The sequence below is a fragment of the Capsicum annuum genome, chromosome 11 (assembly GCF_002878395.1).
Source record: "Capsicum annuum cultivar UCD-10X-F1 chromosome 11, UCD10Xv1.1, whole genome shotgun sequence".
Classification (NCBI taxonomy): Eukaryota; Viridiplantae; Streptophyta; class Magnoliopsida; order Solanales; family Solanaceae; genus Capsicum; species Capsicum annuum.
In genome coordinates this window covers 75311463-75338528 of record NC_061121.1, presented here as the reverse complement: position 1 = coordinate 75338528, position 27066 = coordinate 75311463, and positions in this window count along the sequence as shown.

Genomic DNA, 27066 nt, shown 5'->3' with positions numbered 1-27066 from the left:
AGACTGTTACCTTATTCGTGCCTGATATACCCTCAATTTTATGGCAAGGTTCTTTTAGCCGCACACTAATAGGGATCATTACTTATGTTTGGACAAGGAGATTGGTGTAAGGAGTTGTGAGTCTTATCTTGCTTATGTTTGTTATATTATTGTAGAGAGTTTTTCACTTGATTCTATTTCTATTTTTTGTGATTTTTTTTAATATTTTCCCAATCGATCTACCTAGCATTTCTTATGAGTGTGATATTGAGTGTACTATTGATCTTAAGCCAGTCACGTGGCCTATTTCTATAGCACTTTTTCATATGGCACCTACTGATCTCAAGGAGCTAAATGCTCAGCTTTAGGATCTTTTGGGTAAGGGTTTAATGCCTTGGGGTGCTCTTGTCTTATTCATAAAGAAAAAAATGGTTTCATACACATGTGTATCGACCATAGGTAGCCGAATAAGCTGATAATGAAGAATAGAAATCATATGCCTCGTATTAGTGATTTATTTGACAAGCTTTAGGGTGCGATAGTGTTTTCTAAGATTGACTTGAGGTAGAGTTACTACAAGTTGAGAATTTAGGTAGAGGATATCCTTAAGGCAACCTTCAAGACTCGCTATTGCCATTATGAGTTCTTGGTGATATCCTTTGAGTTGACCAATTCCCCAACAAAATTCATGGATTTAATGAATCGTGTGTTTAGGCCATACTTAGAATCTTTCATGATTGTATTGATTGATGATAACCTTGTTTATTCAAGAGGTAGAGAGGATCATGAGCAACATTTGAGGATTATGCTCCAGACTTTGAGAGATCATAGCCTTTTTGCCAAATTCTCAAAGTGTGAGTTCTGGTTAGCGTTTTTAACATTCCTAGGACACGTGGTGTCTAAGAATAGGATTATGATTAATCCAACAAAAATTGAGGTTATTCTTCTGTAATACCCAAATTTTTAGGATTTTGGAATTTCGTTGGAAAATTGATCACTATTTGGAGTATGCTAGGGTGAAGAGTCATAGTCACTCTTCATGAGTCATAAGGCACCAATCATAGTCATACCAGTGAGGTTGCCCAAGGATTATGTCTTGATCACGACTTAGACCCTGTGAGTAGTAAGGTCTGGTCACGAGTCGTAGAGTGTGACTCGTGACCATAACAGTTAAGGGTTAGGGTTTAGGGCATTAGGTGATGAGTTAAGGTGATAACTCATCACCAATCATTACCTAGCTTGTAGAGACTGGATACTATTTTTCTACCCATCTTCATTAAGGGCATTATGATATTTTTCTTCCATCCTATTATTTTTCACGACTTATAACCCTTCCTATGGCCCTATTTCCATTAGTTAACAAACATAAGCATTACTTTCTTCTATTTAAATTCCAAAATCAAGAGCAAAGCTAGGTTTCAAGGACTTGATTTTCTAAGCTTCAAATTATGGTTTCTCTTCCAAATTCCTTGGTGTTTCACGCATGTATCTCTTTTCTAAATTAATTTTATACAAAAACATATGCTTAATTATTGTCCATATGGTTTAATTGTTGGGTTTTGAATATGGGTTGAGTGATTTGGAATGGTTGTTATATGAATTGAGTTCCAATGGTTTTGAATTGGTTGTTTATTCTTTATTCTCGTGATTTTGAACTAAATAACCGCATGGGTATGGGAATGGTAATGGGGAACATAGTTTTCCTAAATTTTATGGTTTAGTGGTTTGGAATTGGCTTTAACTTCAACCAAACTTGTGAAATTGGTTTTGGAACATAGATATATACATCATCTACTTCACTTTTAAAACCTTGCATTGCATAAAAGGCTAATAGGGTATATATTGGTTTTGAAAGGCCTTGGTGGCCATGGATTGGTTTTAAATTGGACACTATAGAGTCACTTTGGCTAATTGGTTTTGTAATGGAATAATTGAATTCGCTTTCTAGCTTAAACTTTATTTAGTATGACGATAACAACGGTAAATGCTAATTAAAAGACTCCTTGGTTAATGGACGGGAATGTGTGTAAATAGTTTTAATTTAGGCTTAGTGGGATTTTGTAGTTCACTATGCACGATGGAGGTCCTGAGGGAGACCGATACTTGAAACCACGTTTCCTGGTGTGGGGGTCTTTATGACCGTGTACACATTTCACACTTTATATATATATATATATATATATATATATATATATATATATATATATTTGGAATGGTTGGGGTCATGGATTCCCTAACCCTTCCTCATAGTTATTCGGTTCGTGAGGTTAAGCGCTTTTAGCAGGGAAAGCTGAACCCATATAGCCTGTGGGTGCCCTCAGGATGGCTAAAGCTATATAGTCTAGGTTAGTGGTTTTAAATCTCATTCTTAAACCCTGTACCCTATCCCAGAATTATATATATATATATATATGTATGTATATATGTGAACATGTACATGGAGTTTTGGATTGTTTTAAAATGCCATTAATTTACCTCTTACCCCGAGTTACATGCTAGTGCTCATCCCACTAATCGTCCCCAGACTTTGCATCATTTCATGATGTAGGGTCCTAGGGGTTCTTCAGTTACGTTGTCGAGAGTTAGGTGGTTCTGGTTCATTCATTGGTCAGCCTTGAAGTGGTGAGCTTCATTCTCTGAAAGGCCTGTTATTTTATTGCCCTGTTAATTTTTCTTTTTTTATGCCTTAGACAATAGTCTATCAACTTGATTTCTTTTTAGCTATAGTCGGGGGCATGTCCCTACCTAGTTTGGATATTCAATTTTAGAGGATTTTGTGCCCATAGGTGGGTAGTTATTTGTTGTGGATTCTTAGAAACTCTATCTTCGTTTATCTATATTTCATATTACTATTTGGTTGCTTCCATTATTTATTCTTATTGTATTCTATTGGCTAGGCGTATGGGTGGTTCACAACCCTTGGTGGGCTTGAGATACCCATAACGACTAGGCCCAGGGTTGGGTCATAACAACCTTAGTATAAGAGCTTGGTTTAGGGTTGTTGGGTGTCTACAAAGTCGAGTCGAGTAGAGTCTTTTTATGGGTGTGTAGCATGCCACACTTATATGAAGGAGGCTGCAAGGCATTTAGGATTATTTTCCTTTCTTGTGTTCTATTTCAGGCTATAGAGTCTAGTGTCATGAACTTCTCTAACTCTTGGTTTACTCATATTTTAGTTCATACCCCCTCGAATATCTGAAGTTCATAGAAATTCTGCTGGACCCTCTATCTTACTTGAGGACAACATGGATGGAACTCGCCCTATCTATGAAGTGCACACCCAATCTAGGGTCCCTGCTCCCATTTGTACTACCCTAAGTGGAGTTCCACTGGTCTCTCTCCGATTGGTGATACTCTTGCTCAGTCACCTCAAGGAGACATATCCAATGCGAAGTTCTGTCAGTCTATTCATTTGCTTATTCAGTTGGTGGCATCTCAGTCTTATTAATTTGTTCGTGTTGGTTCTGTTGCTCTATCTTTTGAGATCATTTGGATTTGCTAGTTTATGAGGTTGAATCTCCCAACCTTTACAGTCTCTACAGTTGATGAGGATCCTCAGGGGTTTTGGATGAGATGGAAAAGATTTTTAGGGTTATGCATGCTACTGATGTAGAGGGTATGGAGTTTGCTATATATCAGCTGATAGATGTAGCTTATCAGTGGTATAAGGAGTGGGAGCAGTTGAGAGGTGATGATGTAAAACCAGCATTGTCGAAGGAGTTTTTGAGTTCTTTTCTTGATCACTTACTTTCCTTAGGAGTTTAGGGAAGCTACGGCTGAAGAGTTTGTGAATCTGAAGTAGGGTAAGATGAGTGTGAAAGAGTATACCTTGAAATTTCAGCAGTTGTCTCATTATGCTCCAGAGTTGGTGTCTAGCGAGAGATCTAGAATGAGGAAATTTGCTTTTAGGTTCTCCCATGACTTGGTATTTGAGTTTAAGGCTGTGTTGTTGAACAATGATAAGGACATCTCCAAGCTTGTGGGTTATATGCAATAGGCAAATAATAAAAAGAAGAGACAGGTAGAGATGGGAGAGAGACTGAATATGAAGTTTAGGTATTCAGTGGAGGGTGGGGGCTAGTATAAGTAGACAATGGACCAAGAAGAAGAACCGAGGAAATTCTTATTTGGCTGTTAGTGCTCCTTTATTTTTAGGATAGTAGTGATCCTAAGAAACAGGGTGCCCAGTCAGGCTAGTAGAGCTCAGTCAGCCCCACCATATCCTCCTTTTAGATTTTGTGGACAACTTCACCGCGGTTATTATGATAAAGCTAGGAATTTATGTTTCAATTATGATCATCTTGGACACATGTAGAGGAACTATCCTGCAACTAAGGTATACACTTAGGCTAATAAGGTTACGGTTGATACTTCTTAGGCTTCTGTACCAAAAAATGCTACCTCAGGTACTAACACTGGCTGAAATCATTTCTATGCTCTTTCCACCTGTCAGGAATCTGAGGCATCCCTAGATATTATTACTGGTATGTTATAACTCTTTTCCTGTGATGTTTTCTATTTGCTTTATTTGGGTTCTACCCTTTCTTATATGACTCCTTATGTGGCTGTACACTTTGGTTTTGGTCTTAAAAATATTTTTTACCCTTTTTCTATGTCTACTTTGGTGGATGAGTCTGTTGTTGCTAAGAGGATCTATAGGGGTTGTGTGGTGGCTATCTTTCATAGGAAGACATTGGTTGATTTAGTAGAACTTAATATGGTGGATTTTGATATAATCTTGGGGATGGATTGGCTTTATTCAAGCTATGCTTCTCTGGTTTGTATGACCCAAAAGTTCACTTTCCATTTTCCTAATGAACTAGTAATTGAATAGGAGGGGAGTTCCTTTGTACCTAAAGGGAGGTTTATTTCTTATCTTAGAGCTTGAGAGTTGATTTCCAAGGGGTGTCTTTATATTTGGTTCGAGTTAAAGATTCTAATTTCGAGGGTCATTCCTTGCAATATGTCTCGATGGTTAATGAATTTCATAAGGTCTTTCCTGATGATCTTCTTGGCATTCCTCCTAATAAGGAGATAGATTTTGGGATTGAGCTTCTATCGGATACCCACATTTCTCCTTATAGAATGGCCCAACTGAGTGAGCTGTTAAAGGATCTTCTGGATAAGGGTTTCATTTGACCTAGTGTTTCCCGTAGGGTGCTCCTATACTTTTTATGCGAAATAAATATGGGTCTCATAGGATGTGTATATATTATCGATAGTTGAATAAGGTAACAGTGAAGAATAAGTATTATCTTCCTAGGATTGATGATCTTTTTGATTAGCTTCAGGGTGCTAGATGCTTCCCTAATATTGACCTTCATTCTGGCTATCATCAATTGCAAATTAGGGAGGTTGATATTCCCAAGACTATTTTTCATACCTGGTATGGTCACTATGAGTTTTTGGTTATGCTATTTGGGTTGACTGATGCTTCAATTGCTTTTATGGATCTTTTGAATCAGGAATTTAGGTAGTTTTTGGATTTGCTTGTAATAATCTTCATTAAAGATATTTTTGATGTATTCTATGAGTTAGGAGGATCATGCCAATCACCTTTGAATTGTGCTGCAGAATCTTAAGGATTAGAAGTTGTATGTAAAATTTTCTAAGTGTGAGGTTTGGCTGAATATTGTAACTTTCCTTGGACATGTTATTTCTAGTGAGGGAATTATGGTGGATCCATAGAAGGTTGAGGTAGCTAAAAAATGGCCTAGACCCATGACTGTAATCGATATTAGGAGCTTCTTGGGCATGGCTGGGTACTATAGGAGATTTGTGAAGAGTGTCTCTTTTATTGCTGCTCGATAAACAAGGTTGACTCAGAAAAAGGTTAAGTTTATATGGTCAGATGCTTGTGAGGGTATCTTTGAGAAGTTGAAGAATAAGTTAACTTATGCACTAGTTTTTACCCTTCCCAAGGGTACTGATGGTTTTGTTATGTTTTGTGATGTGTCCCATTTGGGATTGGGTTGTATTTTGATGCAACATGGTAAGGTTGTGGCCTGTGCTTTTAGACAACTTAAGATTCATGAGAGGAATTATCCGACTCACGACTTGGAGTTATCGGCTGTGGTCTTTGCTTTGAGGATTTAACGCCATTATCTAAATGAGGTACACGTGGATATCTATTTAGATCATAAGAGCTTATTGTATGTGTTCACTCGAAAGGAATTGAATCTCAAGAAAAGGCGGTGGCTTGAATTGCTTGAGTCTTCACTACCATTCAAGTAAAGCTAATTTTGTTTATGATGCTCTTTATTGGTTGTGTATGAGGAGTTTATCTTATGATGATGAGGAGAAAAGAGGATTGGTGAAGTATATTCACCTGATCGAAAATTTAGGAGTTCATCTTTTGGACTCTAAGGATGGAAGAGTTATTGTTCAAGAGATAGTCAATAATCTCTTGGTGCTGAGGTAAAGGAGGAACAGGCTTTGGATCCTATACTTACGTAAATTAAGGAAGATGTGGGTCAACAAAAGGTTATGACATTTGATATTGAGGGAGATGGTTGTAATACCCCGCACTATGCTTAGTTTAATTTAGCTCTTAGTTGCATGCATAAGGGGCTTAAGGACTGAAAATTTCACTAAGTGTTGGGGACTTAGGCATTTTCAAGACCCTTAAACTTTAAGGATTTTTAATTTGGTCTTCCCGACCCTGAGATGTTGGTTTTTGAGTTGATTTATGTTCAGGGATGTAAGAAGTATGTCTCGAAGGAGTTTCAAATTTTTTTTGGACAAGGTTTGGGGCATATTTGGATCATGGAACCAGTCAATAAACCTGATAAGGCCACGGCGCAGTAATTGTCCTGAACTCATATTTATTGCTTTGCGGTGATAGAATTCAATGACAGCGATTAGACTTCATCGAGGTGATGTTTGAGGCATGTTTGGATCACGAAACTAGTGGGTCACCACGATAAGGCCATGGTGCGACAATAGTCCTGAACTCTTGTTTACTGCATTGCAGTGAGGGAATTCAATGACCTCGATTAGACCACATCACAATGACTTTCTTGCATCCAGTTTTGAATTTAAATAACTGAGGGGCAATTAGGTCGTTTCCCCCTCAACCCAATCATTCATAACACGACTTGGGCATAAGTTAGGGCATAAGTTTGCCCTTCTTCTCTAATTTTCCTCCCAAGAATGCCATTCCCTTTCCCACAAGAACAAGAATTCAATTCCTTTCTCCCCAAGAAATCAATAATACAAGTTTCCCGAGTTCAAGAACCTTCAAGAAAGCATCAAGATTATTGTTTTCCTTTTAAGTAAAGAAGCTTAAGGTATGTGAGGTGTTCATCCATGGGCCTCTTCCACCCATGGAGTCCAAAATCCCTCTTTTCAATTAAAAAATGGATTTTTCTATCATTATTGTATTTTATATTTCTTAAGACAGATTTAATTCATGTTTTATGGTAATTTTAATGAAACTCAATCCATGTATGATCCCATGCAAGATTTGAATTCCTCATGCTTTGAATTTCAATTTTCCCATGTCTTAGTCAAGTAAACTTCATGTTGTTGAATTCTTATGTTAAAATACCCCATGCACAAGTCCATTCTCTCCTTATGTTTGATGAAATACCCATATCTTGAGTTGAACCATGATTCTGTATTACTATTTAAGTTTAAATGTCATGTTTTAATGATTACTCAGTGCTAGTGGGTTATGAATACCCGATACCTAAGTTTTTTACATAATTTTTAGATTTTCAAGTATGATTCAATTAAAACATGAATATCCTTACTTATTCAGTTATTATGTTTAAGATAGGCACTATCGGAAATAATATTCAGTTAAACTTAATTCAGTTCAGTACAGTGTTAGTTCAGTTGGGAGTAGGATTTAGCATCGAGCGAACCTAGGGTTGGGGGCTTACCCGCCAGTTAGGACTGGGTCCTTAGTAGCAGTCCCTAAGTTCCAGAACTATGTAGCCATCATAGGATTATGAGATGTCACCTGCCAATTTAGGACTGACACTCTCTTAGGGGTCACCCGACATTTAGGACTGATTCCCTAGTCCTATGGGACATCAGCCTTGTGGATCCACATCGTCATCCAGTGTTAGTACCCGTGGCATGGTACTACACCCTTCCAATTGGGGTTACAGGTTGGACCCCAATTAGCTTAGATTGGGGTATGTAAGTTAAATGATACCTCCCACAATCTCAATTCGGTATTCAATATTTATTCAGTTCGGGTTTGGTTGACCAAAGCATACAAATATATAGCAATCCAGTTATACAAATTTCAGTCTTTCAATTTTTAGATTATTTCAAAAATATGTATATGCTTGGTCTTGCATTCTCAGATGTTATAGTTTTCGTGCATTCATGTTCAATTATTTTATGTTGTTCAGTTAGTCCTTATCTCATGTGCACAGTACCCCATGCATTTCAGCTAGACCTTATCTCATCTACCAGTACATTAAAAGAACTGATCATATACTCTTCTTTGCGCTATGTTGTCTTATAACATAGGTTCGGACACTCAGTTTCTTGACCACTCCCAGATAGCTCAGTGTACCCAGTAGCAGTACTGGTGAGTCCTCATCTATCGAGGACATGATTTCTTATTCCAGTGTTTTCAGTAATTTTTTATATATTCAGTCAGTCGAATTTAGTTGGGGGCTTGTCCCATTAAATCCTTAGTCAGCTAGAGGATTTTCAGACAAACAGTTAGATAATTAGCTAGTTATTTTTAACTTTTATTAATTATTTCAGACATAACAATATTACATATTTCAGTATTTTAGTTTTTCAGTAGTTTATCAGCTTGTCTTCTGAATATGTTATATTATTACCATTTTATTTAGTGCTCTCAGCAAGTACCAGCTCATAGGTTGGCTTTTGGTCACTTGTGAATGTAAGAATTGTTATTGCAGCTAGGGTGTAGCCTCGGGTCGCGATAGAACTTGGTATCAGTGCTTGTTTTTTTTTTATAGTTTCGTAGGGTGTCTGAAAGACGCATTGTGTATAGTCTTATGCATGGGTGTGAAGTGCGCCATACTTATGGACGAGAGGCTATGAGATGTTTTAGGAAAAGTTTCCTTCTTTCAGTATTCATGTCATGCGAATGAGCATGAGATCTATTTAAACTCTTTTTTTGACTCAACCTTCATTCTATTTATAGACTATGCATCCCAGAGGAAATACTGGAAGAAGGAATAGAGACTATCTTACACCTTCTTCTATTCAGGAAGATCCACTGAGTGAACATGTCTTTCAAGCTGAGTTCAAAGATGCTTTTAATACCTTTCATTTAGTAGCTGATCAAAACAACCAGTGAGTTGTTGCCCCATCCAATCCAGTGGAAAATACAGCTGCAGCTAGGATTCAAGATTTCATCTGAATGAATCCCCTCTCTTTTCGAAATCCAAGTTTGAGGAGGATCCATAGTATTTGTTAGATATGGTGCTGAAGGTGACCGACATCATGGGCATCACTTTGAGTGAGAGTATGAATTTGGCTATATATAAGTTGTAGGATATAGCTCATACCTTGTTTAAGCAGTGGAAGAAGGACTGCGGTGTTGATACAGGGCCCGTTGAGTGAAAAGAGTTTGCCACGTATTTTGTATACAGGTTCTTACTATTAGAGTTGAGGGAGGCTAGGATTCAGGAGTTTGTTAACTTGAAGCAGGGCAGCAAGAATGTGAAGGAGTACTCACTTAAGTTTACTCAGTTGGTAAGGTATGCTCCTACTATAGTTGCAAATAATTGGTCTAGAATGAGTAAGTTCATATCAGGTGTAGCTTATAGTATGGTTTAGGAGTGTAGGACTGCTATATTGATTAAGGAGATGGACTTATCTAGACTTATGGTTCGTGCTCAATAGATTGAGGAAGAGAAGCTTAAGAAGAAAGAGATAGAGAAAATGAGGGTCAGGATAGGTGGTTTTAACTTTTCTCAGCCAAGGTCGGAAGGTGGTAATCGTTCTCAGTTCCATCAAAAATTTTTAGCCCCAAATTCTTTTTCAGCCAGTCTGTCCGATTGATTTGCTAGAGATATGGTAGGAATCATCAGAGTTAGTGTAGAGCTGGCACTAATGTGTGCTTTGGATGTGGCAAGCCAGGCCATAAGATCTGGGAGTGTCGATTAGTTGCTTAAAGGGGAAAATATTCATGCCATCAAGGTCAGTCTAATCTTTCATCAGCCCTAGCAGGTCGCTTGACTCAATAGGGCCTCACCTCCAACGCAATCAGTGGGTAGCATCAGAATGGGTTGTATGCTCTCCAGACCTAGCATAATTAGGAAATCTCTCCTGATGTAGTTACGGGTATGTTACTTGTCTTTCATCTCTATGTTTATGCTTTATTAGACCCCCGAGCTTCACTCTCCTTTATAATCCCCTATGTAGCAGTCGATTTTGGTGTTAGCCCCAAGTAATTAGCAGAATCGTTCTCCGTGGCTACCCAAGTGGGTAAATCTATTATAGCCAGATGCGTATATAAAAATTGCCTGGTTATATTATCTCAAAAAGTTACCTCAGTTGATTTTGTAGAGTTAGAGATGACTTATTTTGATGTCATTCTTGGCATGGATTGGCTCCATTCATACTATGCCTCAGTCGATTGTAGAAATAGAGTCATTCAGTTTTAGTTTCTCAATGAACCAGTCATTGAATGGAGGGGTAGTACCACTATGCTTAGGGGTCAGACTATTTCTTACCTTAAGGCAAGAAAAATGATATCTAAAGGGTGTGTTTAACATCTTGTTTGAGTCACGAACTCTAGTTCTGAGACTCTAAGTCGTGAGTCAGTTTCTGTAGTAAGGGAATTTCTAGATGTGTTCCTTGAAGACCTTCCCGGAGTTTCTCCTGAAAGGGAAATTGACTTCAGAATAGAACTTCTTCTAGTTGCCCAACCTATCTCTATTATGCCCTAAAGAATGGCTCCAGCTGAGCTTAAAGAGTTGAACAAATAGTTGAAAGATCTATTAGATAAGGGATTCATCAGGCTCAATATTTCCCCATGGGGCGCTCCAGTCTTGTTCGTGTGTAAGAAAGACGATTCTCTCAGAATGTGCATCGATTACCATCAGTTGAACAAAGTCACAATCAAGAATAAGTTTTCACTCCACAGGATTAATGACTTGTTCGACCAATTTTAGGGTGCCAATTATTTCCTTAAGATAGACCTCAGATCTATCTATCATCAACTCAGAGTCAGAGAATGTGACATTCTGAAGACAGCTTTCAGAACTCAGTATAGTCACTTTGAATTTCTAGTTATGTATTTTGGACTAACGAATGCCTCTATATCTTTCATGGACTTAATGAATAGAGTGTTCACGAAGTACTTGGATGTGTTCATCATAGTCTTCATTGATGATATTCTTGTTTATTCCTATAGTGAAAATGATCAAGCAGACCACCTGAGAATCGTCTTATAGACCCTTAGAGCTCATCAGTTGTTTGCCAAATTCATTAAGTGCGAATTTTGTCTAAGATTAGTAGCCTTCCTTGGCCATATTATTTCCGGTGATGGCACTTGAGCTGACTCTCAAAATACCAAAGCAATGATAAACTGGCCCAGACCCATTTCTCTATCAGCTATCGGGAGTTTTTTGGGTTTGGCTAGCTATTACAGATGGTTTGTTGAAGGGTTTTATTCTATTGCATCTTTCATGTCTCGTTTGACTTAGGAAAAGGTTAAATTTTAGTGGGAAGATTCTTACGAGAAGGGTTTTCAGGAGTTCAAGAATTAACTCATTTCATCCCAGTACTATCTTTTTCAGTTGGTTCAGATAGGTTTGTAGTTTATTATGATGCTTCCATAGTTGGTTTTGGTTGTGTATTAATGTAGAAAGTTAAGGTCATAGACTATGCCTCAAGATAGCTTAAACCCCATGAAATAAACTATCCTACCCATGACCTTGAGCTGGCAGCTGTTGTTTTTGCCTTGAAAATTTGGAGGCATTATCTTTATGGGTTCTATGTTTATGTTTTCACGGATCACAAAAGTTTGCATTATGTGTTCTCTCAGAAAGATTTGAATCTTCGATAGAGAAGGTGGTTAGAGTTGTTAAAATATTAATGATTGAGTGTGTTATATCATCCGAGCAAGGCCAATGTAGTGGCTGATGCCCTTAGTATATTATCTATGGGTAGTGTTGCTCATGTTGAGGAGGATAAGAAAAAGTTAGTTCAGGAGGTTCATCAGCTTGCTAGATTAGGTATTCGGTTGGTTGACTCAACTAAAGTTAGTGTATGGGTTTAGAATGGTTCAGAATCTCCATTGGTTGCTGAAGTAAAGAAAACGCAAGATAAGGATCCAGTCTGGTTAAGTTAAAAGAATTAGTCAGAGATCAAAAAGTAAAGATTTTCTCCCAAGGGGGGAGATGGTGTGTTGCGGTGTCAGGGAAGGTTATGTGTTCTATGTGTTGATGATTTAAGACAGCAAATTTTGGACAAAGCACATGGAAAGCGATATTTCATTCATCCAGGAGTCACCAAGATGTATCGTGACTTGCATGAAATCTATTGGTGGAATGGTATGAAGAAGGATATTGTAGAGTTTATGGCTAAGTGGTCAAACTATCAGCAGGTTAAAGTTGAACACCAGAGGCCTAGCGGTATATTATAGGAGTTCAAAATCTCCACTTGGAAGTGGGAAGTGGTGAACATGGATTTTGTGATAGGTTTGCCTCATACACGTTGTCAGCATGATTCGATATGGGTCATTATAGATAGAATGACCAAATCAGCTCATTTCTTGCCTGTTCATACTTTGTACTCAGCTGAGGATTATGCCAGGATTTATATCAGAGAGTTGGTTAAGTTGAATGGAGTTCCATTGTCTATTATTTCAGATAGGGGTACTCAGTTTACCTATCACTTTTGAAAGGCTTTTCAGAATGGTCTTGGAGCCTAAGTTCCCCTCAGTACAACTTTTCTTCCTCAGATAGATGGTCAGGTAGAGAGGACCATTTAGAACTTAGAAGACATGTTGAGAGCATGTTTTATTGATTTTAAAGGTAGTTGGGATGACCACTTACCTTTGATTGAGTTTTCTTACAATAATAGCTATCACTCCAGTAGTCAAATGGATTCGTTTGAGCCTCTCTATGGGAGGAAATGTAGGTATCCTATTGGTTGGTTTGAGGCAGATGAGGCTGCTTTGATAGGGCCAGATTCAGTATTTGATATGATGGAGAAAGTTTAATTAATTTGGGAAAGGCTGAAGATAGTCCAAAGCCGTCAGAAATCTTATACAGATATAAGGAGAAGAGACGTTAAGTTTGACGTTGGTGATTTAGTCTATTTGAAAATATAGCCTATGAAGGGAGTGAATAGATTTGGCAAGAAGGGGAAACTCAGTCCCCGTTATGTTGGTCCTTATAGAATGTTGAACCATTTTGGAAAGGTATCTTATGAGCTAGATTTGCCTGTAGATTTGGCATCAGTGCATCCGGTATTTCATGTTTCATTGTTAAAGAAGTGTATTGGTAATTCAACTATTGTTATTCCTTCAGAAAGTACAGATGTTTAGGATAGCCTTCTTTTAAAGAAGTCCCAGTTGAGATCCTTGACCGTTAAATTCGTAGGTTGAGGAATAAATAAATTCACTTGGTTAAAGTCTTATGGCGGAATCAGTCTGTTCAGGGAGCTACTTGGGAAGCAGAAGCAGATATGCATACCAAGTACCCTTATCTTTTCTCTGCAAACTCAGACTCAGCTTGAGGTAATAATTTTCCTTAGATTGACTCTTTCCCATTCTCAGTTCCATCTATATGATCATTCTTATGTTATTGCATGCATTCATGAAATCAGTTCAGTTCATGTATCATGTTTCAGTCTCAGTAATGTAATCATGTTCTAAATCATGCATGCTCATTATGTGATCTCAGTTGCCTTAGTGCAGTACTCTCAATATAATAGGTCTCATTTGATGATGAATGTTCCCAAGAGGGACATATTGAATACCCCATACTATTCTTAGTTTAATTCGGCTCTTAGTTGCATGCATAAGGGGCTTAAGGCCTTAAAATTTCACTAGGTGTTGGGGACTTAGGCATTTTAGAAATCCATAAACTTTAAGAATTTTTAATTTGGTCTTCCTAACCATGAGACATTGGTATTTGAGTTGATTTATGTTTAGGGATGTAAGAAGTATGTTTTGGAGGAGTTTCAGATTTTTCGAACAAGGTATGGGGCATGTTTAGATCCCAGAACCAGTGGGTCACCATAATAAGGCCACGGTGTAGCAATAGTCCTGAACTCATGTTTACCGCATTGTAGTGAGGGAATTCAATGAACTCAATTATACCACATCGCAGTGACTTTGTTGCATCCAGTTTTGAATTTAAATAACTGAGGGGAAATTGGGTCTTTTCCCCTTCAACCCAATCATTCATAACACGACTTAGGCATCAGTTAGGGCATAAATTTTTCCTTCTTCTCTAATTTTCCACCCAAGAAAGCCATTTCCTTTCCCTCGAGAATAAGAATTCAATTCCTTTCACCCTTAGAAATCAATAATTTAAGTTCCCCAAGTTCAAGAACCTTCAAGAAAGCAACAAGATTAGTGTTTTCCTTTCAAGTTAAGAAGTTTAAGGTATGTGGGGTGTTCATCCATGGGTCCCTTCCACCCATGGAGCCCAAAATCTCTTTATTTATTTAAAGAATGGATTTTTCTATCGTTATTGTATCTTATATTTCTTAGGACGGGTTTAATTCATGTTTTCATGGTAATTTAAATGCAACTCAGTCCATGTATGATCCCATGCAAGATTCAAATTTCTCATGCTATGAATTTCAGTTTTCCCATGTCTTAGTTAAGTGAACTTCATGTTGTTGATTTTTTATGTTTAAAATACCCCCATGTACAAGTCCATGCTCTCCACATGTTTGATGAAATGCCTATGTTTTGAGTTGAACCATGATTCAATATTATAGTTTAAGTTTAAATGTTATGTTTTAATGATTACTTAATGCAGACGGGTTATGAATACCCGATACCTAATTGTTTTACCTAATTTTTATATTTTCAAGTATGATTAAGTTAAAACATGACTATCCTTACTTATTTAGCTATTATAATTTAGATGAGCACTATCAGGAATAATATTTAGTTAAACTTAATTCAGTTTAGAACCAGTGTCAGTTCAGTTGGAAGTAGGATTAGCACCGAGCAAACCTAGGGATGGGGGCTAACCCGCCAGTTCGGTCTGGGTCCTTAGCAGCAGTCCCTAAGTTCCACATCTATGTAGCCATCTTAGGATTATGAGATATCACCCGCCAGTTTAGAACTGACACTCTCTTAGGGATTACCCGCTAGTTAGGACTAACTCCCTATTCCTATGGGACATCAGCCTTGTGGATCCACATATCCAACCTGTGTTAGTAAGATTGGGGAATGTCGGTTATATGATACCTCCCATAGTCTAGTATAGTATTCAGTGTATATTAAGTTTAGGTTTGCTTAACCAAAACATACAAATTTACAGTTATTCAGTTATATAGATTTCAGTCTTTCAGTTTATAGATTATTTTAGAAATATGTATATGCTTGGTCTTGCATTCTTAGATATTACAGTTTTCATACATTCATGCTTAGTTATTTCTTGTTGTTTGGTTAGTCCTTATCTAATTTGCACAGTACCCCATGCATTTCAACCAGACCTCATCTCATATGCCAGTATGTTCAAAGTACTGATCACATACTCTTCTTTGCACTATGTTGTCTTGTACCATAGGTTTGGATGCTCAGTTTCCCGATTACTCCTAGACAGCTCAGCACACCCAGCAACAGTAGTGGTGAGTCCTCATCCTTCAAGGACATGGTTGCTTATTCCAGTTATTTCAGTAGTTCTTTATATTCAGTCAGTCAAAGTTAGTTGGGGGCTTGTCACACCAACTTCTCAGTCTGTTAGAGGCTTTTCAGACAAACAATTAGAGAGCTAGTCAGTTATTTTCAGCTTTTATCAGTTATTTCTGACATGATAGTATTACGTATTTTAGTATTTTAATTTTTTAATAGTTTATCAGCTTATCTTCTTCATATGTTATATCAGTTCTATTTTATTCAGTGCTCAAAATAGGTACCAACTCATGGGTTAGCTTATGGTGACTTGTGATTGTAAGCACCATTGTCATGGCTAAGGGGTAGCCTCAAGTCACGACAATGGTATCTTGAGGTACTAAGGCAGGTTGTGCATTCCTAATATCGATGGGCTATGAGAAAGGATTTTGATGGCGGCTCACGAGTCTAGGTATATAGTTTATCTGGGTTCAACTAAGATGTACCATAACTTGAATGAGATATATTTTTGGAAAAATATGAAGAAGGATGTGGAAAATTTCATGGCTAAGTGTGTGATCTGTTAGTAGGTTAAGGTAGAGCACTTGAGGCTTGGTGGAATATGTCAGGAAAAAGAGTTGCCCATATGGAAGTAGAAGGTGATCAACATGGATTTCATTACGGGTCTTATGTGGTCTCACAACCAATATGATTTGATTTGGGTTATTGTCGATATAATGACTAAGTCTAGTCACTTCTTATCTGTAAGGACTCCTACTCTGGAGAGAATTACTCTAAGTTGTTTATTTAGTAGATAATCAAGTTCCATGGTGCACCAGTGTCCATTATTTTTGATAGAGGTATGGAATTTACTTCTTGCTTTTGGCATTCATTTCAGATAGGTTTGAGGACTAAGGTAAACTTTAGCACCGCTTTCTAGCAGAGCAGAGCAGACTATGAAAGATATGCTAAGGGCCTGTGTGATTAAGTTTGGAGGTAGTTGAGTAGATCACTTACCTCTTATTGAGTTTGCTATAAGTTATCATTTGAGTATTTAGATGGCTCCGTTTAAGTCTCTTTATGGTAGGAGTATAGATTTTCTATTAGTTGGTTTGAGATTGGTGAGACTAAATTATTTGGTCCTGACTTAGTTCACCAAGCCATGAAGAAGGTGAAGTGATTAGTGAGAGGATTAAGAATTCTCAGAGTTGCCAAAAGTCTTATGCAAATATGAGGCAAAGAGAGTTAGAGTTTGATATTAGCAATTGGGTGTTCTTGAAGGTCTCTCTGAGGAAAGGAGTGATTAGATTTAAGAAAAAAGGGAAGCTCAATCCTCATTGGTTGGTCCATATCAAATCTTTAGGAGAGTTAGAAATATTGTTTATGAATTGGATTTTCCAGCGAGTTTGGGTTTTATTCATTCTATCCTCCATGTGTCGATGTTAAAGAAGTGTGTGGGTGATCTTTCCTTGATTGTCCCTGTGGAGGATGTTGGTATTTTGAATTTCTTGACTTATGAGGAAGTCTCGATGGAGATATTGGATAGGTAAGTTCATAGGTTGAGAACTAAGGATGTGGCTTCGGTGAAAGTGCTTTGAAGGAATCAAAAGATAGAGAAAGATACTTGGGAAGCTGAGAATGATATGAAGGATAGATATCCATTCCTATTCCCCGCATTGGATGAAAATGCTTAAGGTATGATTCTTCATTCTCCTTCTAATGGCAATTTGATTTTGTTATTTGGTTGTATTGGTATTCCTTCTTGTTTTTGTGCTAAAAAGTGTCCTAACTCCACATTCAGGGACTATTGATCCTGGGGGTGGTGGTGGTAATGTAATACCCTAAGTTTTAGGACTCTAGAATTTTGTTGGAAAACTAATCAATGTCTAGAGTACAACTTGGGTGACAAGTTGTAGTCACTCTTCATGAGTCGTAGGGTGCCAATCGTAGTCATACCTATATGGTTTCCCAAGGATTCTATCTTGATCATGAGTTAGACCCTACAATTTGTAAGGTCTGGTCACGAGTCGTGGAGTGTGACTCGTGACCATTACAGCAAAGGGTCAGGTTTTTCGACTTCAGGTGAAAAGTTAAGGTGACGACTCATCAACATAACTCATGAGTCGTTACCTGACCTATGCCGATTGGATGCTATTTTTTGGCCATCTTTATTAAGGGCATTATGGTCTTTTCCTTCAATCCCATTATTTTCCATGACTTAAAACCCTTTCTTTAGCCCTATTTTCACCAGTTAACAAATATAAACATTACTATTTTCTCTCTAAATTCCAAAATTAAAAGCGAAGCTAGGGTTTCAAGGGCTTGATTTCTAAGCTTCAAATTGTGGTTTCTCTTCCTAATTCCTTGGTGTTTCAGGCATATATCTCCTCCGTAAATTAATTTTATATAGAAGCATGTGTTTAATTATTGTCCATGTGGTTTAATTGTATGATTTTGAATATGGGTTGAGGGATTTGGAATGGTCGTTACATGAATTGAGTTTCCATGGTTTTGAATTGTTTGCTTATGTTTTATTCTAGTGATTTTGAACTAAATAACTGCATGGGTGTCAGAATGAGAATGGGTAATATGGATTTCCCTAAATTTTATGTTTCAATGGTTTGGAATTGGCTTTAACCTCAACTCAACTTATGAAATTTATTTTGGAACATGGATATATACATAATCTACTACACTTTTGAAATCTTGTATTGAATTAAAGGTTAATGGAATATACATTGATTTTGAAAGGCCTTGGTGGCCATGGATTGGTGTTAAATTGGACACTTTGGAGTTAATTTGTATAATTGGTTTTGGAATGGCAGAATTGAATTGTCTTGCAAGCTTAAACATTATTTTGTATGATGATACTAATGGTAAATGCCTAATTAAAAGACTCATTGGTTAATGGATAAGAATTTGTGTAAATGGTTTTAATTTGGGCTTAAAGGGGGTTGTGTAGCTCGCCATGGAAGGTGGAGATCTTGAGGGGACCGATACCGTAACCACGTTTGCCAGCCTGGGGGTCTTTATAACTGTGTGTACAGTTCACACTTTATATATAAATTTAGAATGGCTGGGGTCGTGGATTCCCTATCCCTTCCTTGGATTTCTCCAATTTTGGGTGGCTAACACGCACTGAGGCCCTTTCAACAGGGGGAGCTGAACCTATATAGCTCGTGGATTCCTTTACTACGGCTAAAGCTACATAGTTCAGCTTAATGGTTTTAAATATCATTCTTAATTCCTGTACCCTATCCTGAAATTTTATATATATGTAAGTATATGAATATATAAATGGAGTTTTGGATTGTTTTGAAATGATATTATTTTACCCCTTACCCCGAGTTATATGCTATTTCTAATCCCATTAACCGTTCTTGGATTCTGACTTATTTTATGATGTAGGGTACCAGGGGTTCTTTAGTTACCTTATGCAAAGTTAGGTGGTTATGGTTCGTTCATTGGCCAGCCTTGAAGTGGTGAGCTTTCATTCTCTGAATGGCCTGTCATTTCATTATCCTGTTAAATTTTTTTATGTCTTAGACAATAGACTATCATCTTGGATTGCTTTTAGGCTATAATCGGGGGCATGTCTTGACCAAGTTTGGATATTTGGTTTTAGAGGCTTTTGTAGACAAATATGGGTAGTTATTTGTTGTGGATTCTTAAAATCTATATCTTGGTTTATCTATCTATAATATTACTATTTGGTTGCTCTTCTATTTATTCTTATTGTGTTTTGTTGGCTAGGTATAGGGGCTGTCTCCAGCCCTTGGTGGGTTGAGATACCCATCAAGACTCGGCTCAGGATTGGTTTGTGACATTCTGATTAGGCCAGACCTACATCTGCAATAGAGGTGTGAGGTTTTATTGATTTTGTAGACTACAATAGGTGATTCATCAAGAGATTTGATACTATTGCATCCCTTATAAAAATATTGACTAGGAAGGAGGTTGCTTTTTAGTGGTCCAATGAGTTCTAGATGAGCTTCCGAAAGTTCAAGGATTTTCTCTCCCCCCATCCTATTTTAACTATCCAAATTGAGGTCGAGGTGTTTACAATTTATTGTGATGCTTTTGGTGTTGGTTTGGATTATGTTTTGATGCAGTTGGGACAAGTTATTGCTTATGTATCGAGTCAGTTGAAGATGCATGAGTGCAACTACCCAACTCATGTTTTGAAGTTGGCGATGCTAGTTTTTGCACTTAAAATTTGGATCATTACTCATATGATGTTCGTTATGAGATATTTACTGTAGTCTTCAGTAGATTATGACCCAACATAAGATTAATATCGAGACAACATAGATGGATCAAATTGCTGAAGGACTATGATATCTCTATTATATAGAATTTGGGAAAGGTGAATATGGTAGAGGACACCTTGAGCTGGAAGGTGGTGAGCACTGGTAGCTTGGACTTCTCAATTTTGGAGTGGTCGTTGGCTTTGAATGTTCAATCCATAACCAACTTGATATTTCATATTATAGAAGGACTCTTGCCAGTTTCTAGGCTAGGTCTACCATGATAGAGCAGGTTCGGGATCATTAGTTTAAGGATAGTAGGCTTTATGGCATTCGATATCAGGTGTTGAGAAGTGATTCCAGTTGGGTTTCCTTGGACTCTGAGAGTATTTTGATATTTGATTTTCATATTTATGTACCTATATTTGAAGGCCTGATTCAGTCGATATTGCAGGAGGATCATAGCTTCAAATATTCTATTCATCTAGGACAACTAAGAAGTATTGAAATACGAGGCAACACTACTGATAGAGTTTTATAAAGAAGGATGTAGAAGAGTTCATAGCTCGATGTTTATGTTGTTAGCAGGTAAAGGTCGACTATCCGGGACCATGTGTATTGCTTCAAAGACTACCCATTCCTGAGTAGAAGTAATTGAGGATTCCCATAGACTTTGTGAGTAGTTTGTCTCGTACTTCCTGTGGTTCCAATAGTATTTGAGTTATTGTATATCGATTGACCAAATCTTCTCATTTCATCCCCATTAAGATTTTCTTTAGTTAAAATATAACACGTACCTATGTTTGGTAGATAGTTTGCATTCATGGAGTATCCATGTCCACTATTTTAGATAGTGGTTTGTGTTCACTTCTAGCTTCTAGAGGATATTTCTAGAGAAGTTGGGCACTCAGGTTGATCTTAGCACCACATTCTACCTCCAGACTGGCGGTAATTTTGAGTGGAATATTTAGGTCTTAGAGGACATGCTCCACGCATGTGTTATAAACTTTGGAGGTCAATAGGAGAATTATTTAGCCTTTGTAGAATTTGCTTATAATAATAGCTATCTTTCAAATATTGAGATGTCACCATTTGAGGCATTGTATTATAGGCATTGTCAATCTCCAATTGGCTGGTTTAAGACTTCTAAGGTTAGTCCCTGTGGTACCGACTTACTTCGTGAGTCTTTGGATAGATTTCAGGTGATTCACAGTATGCTTCATGCAACTTAGAGTAGGTAGAAGAGTTATGATAACCGTAGGCTTCGAGCATTGAAGTTTGGGATTGGCAATCGAGTTTTTCTTTGAGTATTGCCTATGAAGGGAATAATGAGGTTTGGAAATAGGGGCAAGATCAATCCAAGGTTTATCAGTCCATTTGAGATACTTCGAACCATTGAAGATGTGCTTATGAGTTAGACTTTCCCCCATACTTTTCAGCTATTCACCTAGTATTTTATGCATCTATGTTACGATGATGCATTCATGATGGGTATCATATGATTTATTGAGAATTTGTTTAGTAAGATGAGAAGTTGACATTCGTGGAGGAGCCAGTTTCTATATTAACTGAGGATATAAAATGGTTGTGCTCAGAGAGATTCCAGTGGTTAAGGTTTAGTAGATACACCATCTAATTAGGAAGGCTAACTAAAATATAAAGAGTAAGATGCGGGCCCAGTATCCCCACTTATTCGAGCCCTTAGGTGCATCTTCATCCTTTATTTTTGCGGAAGAAATTCCTTTTAGTAGTGAATATTGTAATGACCCTTCACATCATTTCCTATATTTGCATACCTCTCAAATGTGTAGAGCTTTCCCATAGCTGCCCTAAGTCATTTATGACTTGCTGGAGCTAATAGTTCAGTTACTAGGCAGTTCATTTGTATTTAGAGCCAATTTCCTATTTTGAAGTCTTTGTGTTAAAAATTGGGTATCAGGCCTAAACTTTAGGTAAACATCCTTTTATGCCAATTTTGACAATTTCATCAACTCTGAAACATTGACTTTAGGCTAGTGGGACTTAACTTCCGAACTCATTTTGGACTATTAGATGGATTTTTAGTTAAAATAATCCTTAGGTTTGGGACCCACAATTTATCAAAATAACCCCGTATAAAAATTTTGATGGCTTCGTTGTGTCCAAAGTGTCAAATTTGGTAGGATATCATAATTTTCTTACATTCAAGAGATTTCAAATGAATCTTGAGGGTTCAATCAAAGACATGTCACTTAGCAATTTTGCCTGTGCTGACCAAGAAATTGGCTTCTGCGTTGCCTGGCCGCATTTGTGAAGGCCATAATTATTGGCTATCGAGAACATGAAGCCTCGCCGCATTCTCAAAGGTTCATCTCTGAACCAACTCAAATTTCCTCCTTTGCGTTCATGGTGAGCCGACCGTAGTTGTGAAAGTTATTCTAGTTGACTATCACATTAACAATGGGGTCCCTACATTCACATAGAAGGGAACCCTAAACGTTATTTAAGTCTGGAACATAATTTTCCTTGTCATTTATGATACTCGTAAGTTCCATAAACCCTAAAAAGCTTAGAAATTTGTAGGAATTTGATCCTTGGGTGTCGGGGGCTAACTAGAGAGGTTGTTAGGGGCCATTTTCTCGACTTTATTCAATAGTTTCCATTAATTTTTTGTCTAACCTTCCTATTTAAATTCAAATCTCTAATTTACTTTGCAGGGTGATTTAGGGCCCATTTGTGCTTGGATTTCATCCATTTTTTAAAGGTAAATGGCCCTTGAGCTTAGGGGCATTTTGACGGTGTTGTTTAACACAATTTTTATATTGAAGCATTTATATACAATATTGGTATTATTATTCTCATATTAATAAGTATATTACTATTTTGATAGTATGGCAGCGCTCAAATACTTCTCGAAAGGGAAAAGCTCTGATTTAGTGAATTTATCGAGCTTTCGACGATATCCAGTTAGGCTGGACTTAATCTCCTCATAGATTGAGATTTATTATTGTATTGTTGGTATTTTTCTAGTTTAGGGCAGTAATTTACGGCTTTGTTGTATATTTAAAAACTTTTGGATTATTTAGCCGATTAGATTTTATGTAGAATTTAACTCATTCTACCTTAACGCTAGTTTCAACTTATTTAATACTTTGAAATGGAATTTTGAAGCCTTAGTATAGTTTTAGAAAGAAACTTGCCTACATTTCTTATAGGTCAAAAACATAAATTAGCTCCTTGAAGATTAGGATGCCTTCTATCGTCATCTTAGATAAATTCTTGAACTATAGAACAGTTTAGACATCTTTTCGACCTTTAGCCAAACTTGTTACCTCTTATTGACTTTTTATTTTTGATTTAATTCTGACATTTGCTAGTCATATTTGGTGTTTCACGTTTGCAATTTGACATCAAAGTTTCGTTTTAAGTTTGACGTATATGATTTGGAGGGATTCTCAGGTATCATTTCAATTGTAGAATATGTTATGTTTATCATTGTCGGCGATTCTCCCTTGGTTATATCCATCAGGCTTATGGGGGGGCAATTGAGTTGCTCCTATAGTTCAAGATTGAAACACAAGAAAGGAAAACATTCTTAAATGTCCCGTAGCCCCTCTTTTTTAAGTGTGGTATTCTGGACATCTATAAAAGTGACTCTACTTGACACGCCTTTATGGACACCCAACTGACCATAAACCTAGGCTCTGATAACAACTTGAAACAATCCTAAACTGGGATATGTCGTATGGGCATCTTGAGATCAATATGGACCATAGATCACCCTGATAACACAACCTAACCATCACCCCAATCCATAAGTATCGGATGAACTCCGACCCTATATTAAGATAGCGGAAACGAAACTAATATCATAACTTAGACAATGTCTAATCATTTCATTTGAATCAACATACTAACCAATATACCCAAGTCCACAGTCATCCACAATGCCTTTACACAAATTCGATGTCTATTTACCTGTCAGGACAAGTCCCCGACAATAGCCAAACCAAGTCTAAATATGTCTATGACCAAAGATAAAAACTATGAAATGTAGGACTTCCAAAGTAGGGAAGCCCATAACTTTAAAGTCAATACACAGACCACTTCAATCACCTAGTTACTGCACAGAAAGAGAAGAAGAAGCTTTGGCCCCTATGTCACGTGGGGATATAGCATTTGGAGACAGTTAGTGGTTGGAATGCTAGCATGCAACTCAAGGATAAGGATAAAATTGAGTCATCATTTAAAACAAAGTTAAAATGTCATATTCAACCACATTTATATACATAAGCATACATGTAGGTACATAACATGTTCATAACATGCCAAAAGGAAATAAGACTTCGCAAGCATTCTTGACGCACTCAATAACGAGTCATGAAGTAGAGGAATTTAATATTCCACCCTCCCACTTTGGAAGAATGGAACTTCCCAATCATATCAAGCAAGGGGATTTTTACCTCGTCATTTTATTAGTCAAGGGACTCTAACCTTAAGCAATTTTACTAGGGAGGGGAATGTAACCACAAGCCACCTTATTAGGCTAGAGACTTTAACCTCAAGCCATCGCAACTATCATTTGTCGACATTAGGACTCTAACCCTTTGTCCGTACATCAACATCCATTTAATTCAACACTTAGGGACTCTAGCTCATTTAACCAATTCTACACCATAACTAACCACGAGGTCTTCATGGAACCCTTTATCAATCAAACACTTTGATAAGCCAATGACTTAACTCAATTCATTTTTCAATTTAATTTATAGTCATCAAGACCCTTACAAAATCATTCATTCTTTATTAATATCCTTATGCCACACTTCAGTTCAAAAATAATTAAAGTTTATGTTTAGGGACTTTAACCCTTTTAGCCATCAAACTATCAGATCATAAATTAAATTATTACATGGATATCAAGGTATTTAACATACCATTTACCAACCACTTACTCTTATTCAGCCATTGACCTAGTTCAAAACATCATCAATATATGACTAGACATTTCTCTTAGATATTTTCACAAATACCTTGTGGGCATGCCTTTACCAAGGCTAAAATCAAAGTAGAAATCATCAATCTTAGGGTTATTCATGACCCATTTGTTAAAACACAAACAACAAACACCAACATGTTCAAATCATCACCAATATTATGTATAAAATGAAGTCTAAGCAAGAGCAGACATTACTCATCACTAGGTATCAAAACCCTTAACATTTGATTTCAAAATCACCATTTAAAAGTCATAATGCATGTCTAAAATAATGATACTTGAGTTAATAATAAGGTAAAGAGTCACATTCCTTAGACAATATGATTCCCCCAAAGAAACTTGACTCGTCTTTGCCTCTAAGTGGACACCCCTTGGAGCCCTAGCCTCCAATCTTCAAAAGTATATTTGAGAGAGTAATTTGGAGGTTTTCATCATGCAAATGAGTGTTTAGGAGGCCACAATACATTATATAGTTAGGGGACTTAATGGTTTTGTGGTGGGAAATTTCCATAGAGCCCTTGACTTAAAAGATTAAAAGTGACTTCCCAGGTAGGTACGACACACTTAGCTTAATCGTACCCTAAGGTACTAGTGGTACCCTAACCCATACCCTAGGCCTCACCAAGGACCCCTACACTAACCAAGGTATGAACTTACACACATGAATCATACGCAAGGGTATGAATGATACCCTAAACTGTATCTCCAAATCATACCCAAAATAGTTTTACTAGGCCAATTCAACACTCTATATGACTAGGTAGTGTATGACTCTTACCCTAATATACGACCATAGAGAGGGTAAGTCTTATCTGGGACAGTGTGTAACTACCACCACATTTCCATACAAGATAGGGTCACTAAGTAATATCTAAGGGTACAACTAGTACCCTAGAGTCGTACCTAGTACAGAAGCTTCAACTAAGAAAATTCTCTAAGGTCCAAAGCTTAGGCATTTTAGGATGGTTGGCATATTAAGTGGATTTTGGCTCACGTGGTTGGTATATTGGTTGGATTTGGAAATTATCATGCTAGTCACCATGGAAATATTAGCTATTTTGATAGAAAATGTGACATCCTTAATAATCCTCTGTGATTGAATATGATAGAGGGGATTTACGAATATTGGATTGTATATGGGTTGGAAAACCCCACATAGGTCCTACCTCGAGAGCACAACTCGATAGGTGTATGTAGAGGTTGTGAGAACAACCTAATGAATTACATCATCATCATTATTATAATCATATTTATTGCATTTGATACATTGTGTACCATTCTATGTTGTATTTTCATTCTTGATGTGATATCTATCTTTTTATGTTTCTTTCTTGTACTTGTATTTTGGTGTATATGTATATCATTGAGCTTTTAGTAGAGGCAGTGTGGGCTACTATCTGGGGCATTTTTTTATTGTAGGTGACATTTCCATAATATGTATTTATATGCTTTATTTTTTACTTTGATCAGTCAGCTTATGATACTGAATACAATTAGACTATATTCATCCCTTCTGCGCCATTTCAATGTAGATCTAGGTATGAGTGCAATGCACAGTAGCTGATTCATTCTGTGTTTGAAGTATTTTTGAGGTAGGGTCAATCTATGCTTTCAGAAATTATCTACTAGCTCTTCATATCTAGTTCATGTATTATTTTGTATTGAGGGACATAATATATTTCTTTCGGACAATCAGTTTGTATATTGTGATTTTGAGATGTACTTAGTTGGTTTGTACACTGTGACACAAGATTTTGGGATATTAATGGTATTTTGTATGTATTTCTCAACTCTTATTGTTTATGTGTGGTTCGGATTTATTCTGGAAGCCTTACCTTGGATTTTGGTATTATTTTCCCTTTTTGTATTAGTTTGGGTGATAGGCTTACTTGTCAAGTCTTTCTGCTACAAATGCCATCATGAACCTTAGACACAACTGAACCAGGGCCTATTCATGTCGGATATCTTAAGTCCAACCAGGAAAGAAGACCATTGCTAATACCTAATCATTACCCGCCCTGCACCCCCATGTCTGGTGAACTGCGACATATAACAATATATGATAATGTTAAATTAAAGACATCATAGTAAGCTTAAAACCAAAGTCAAAAACC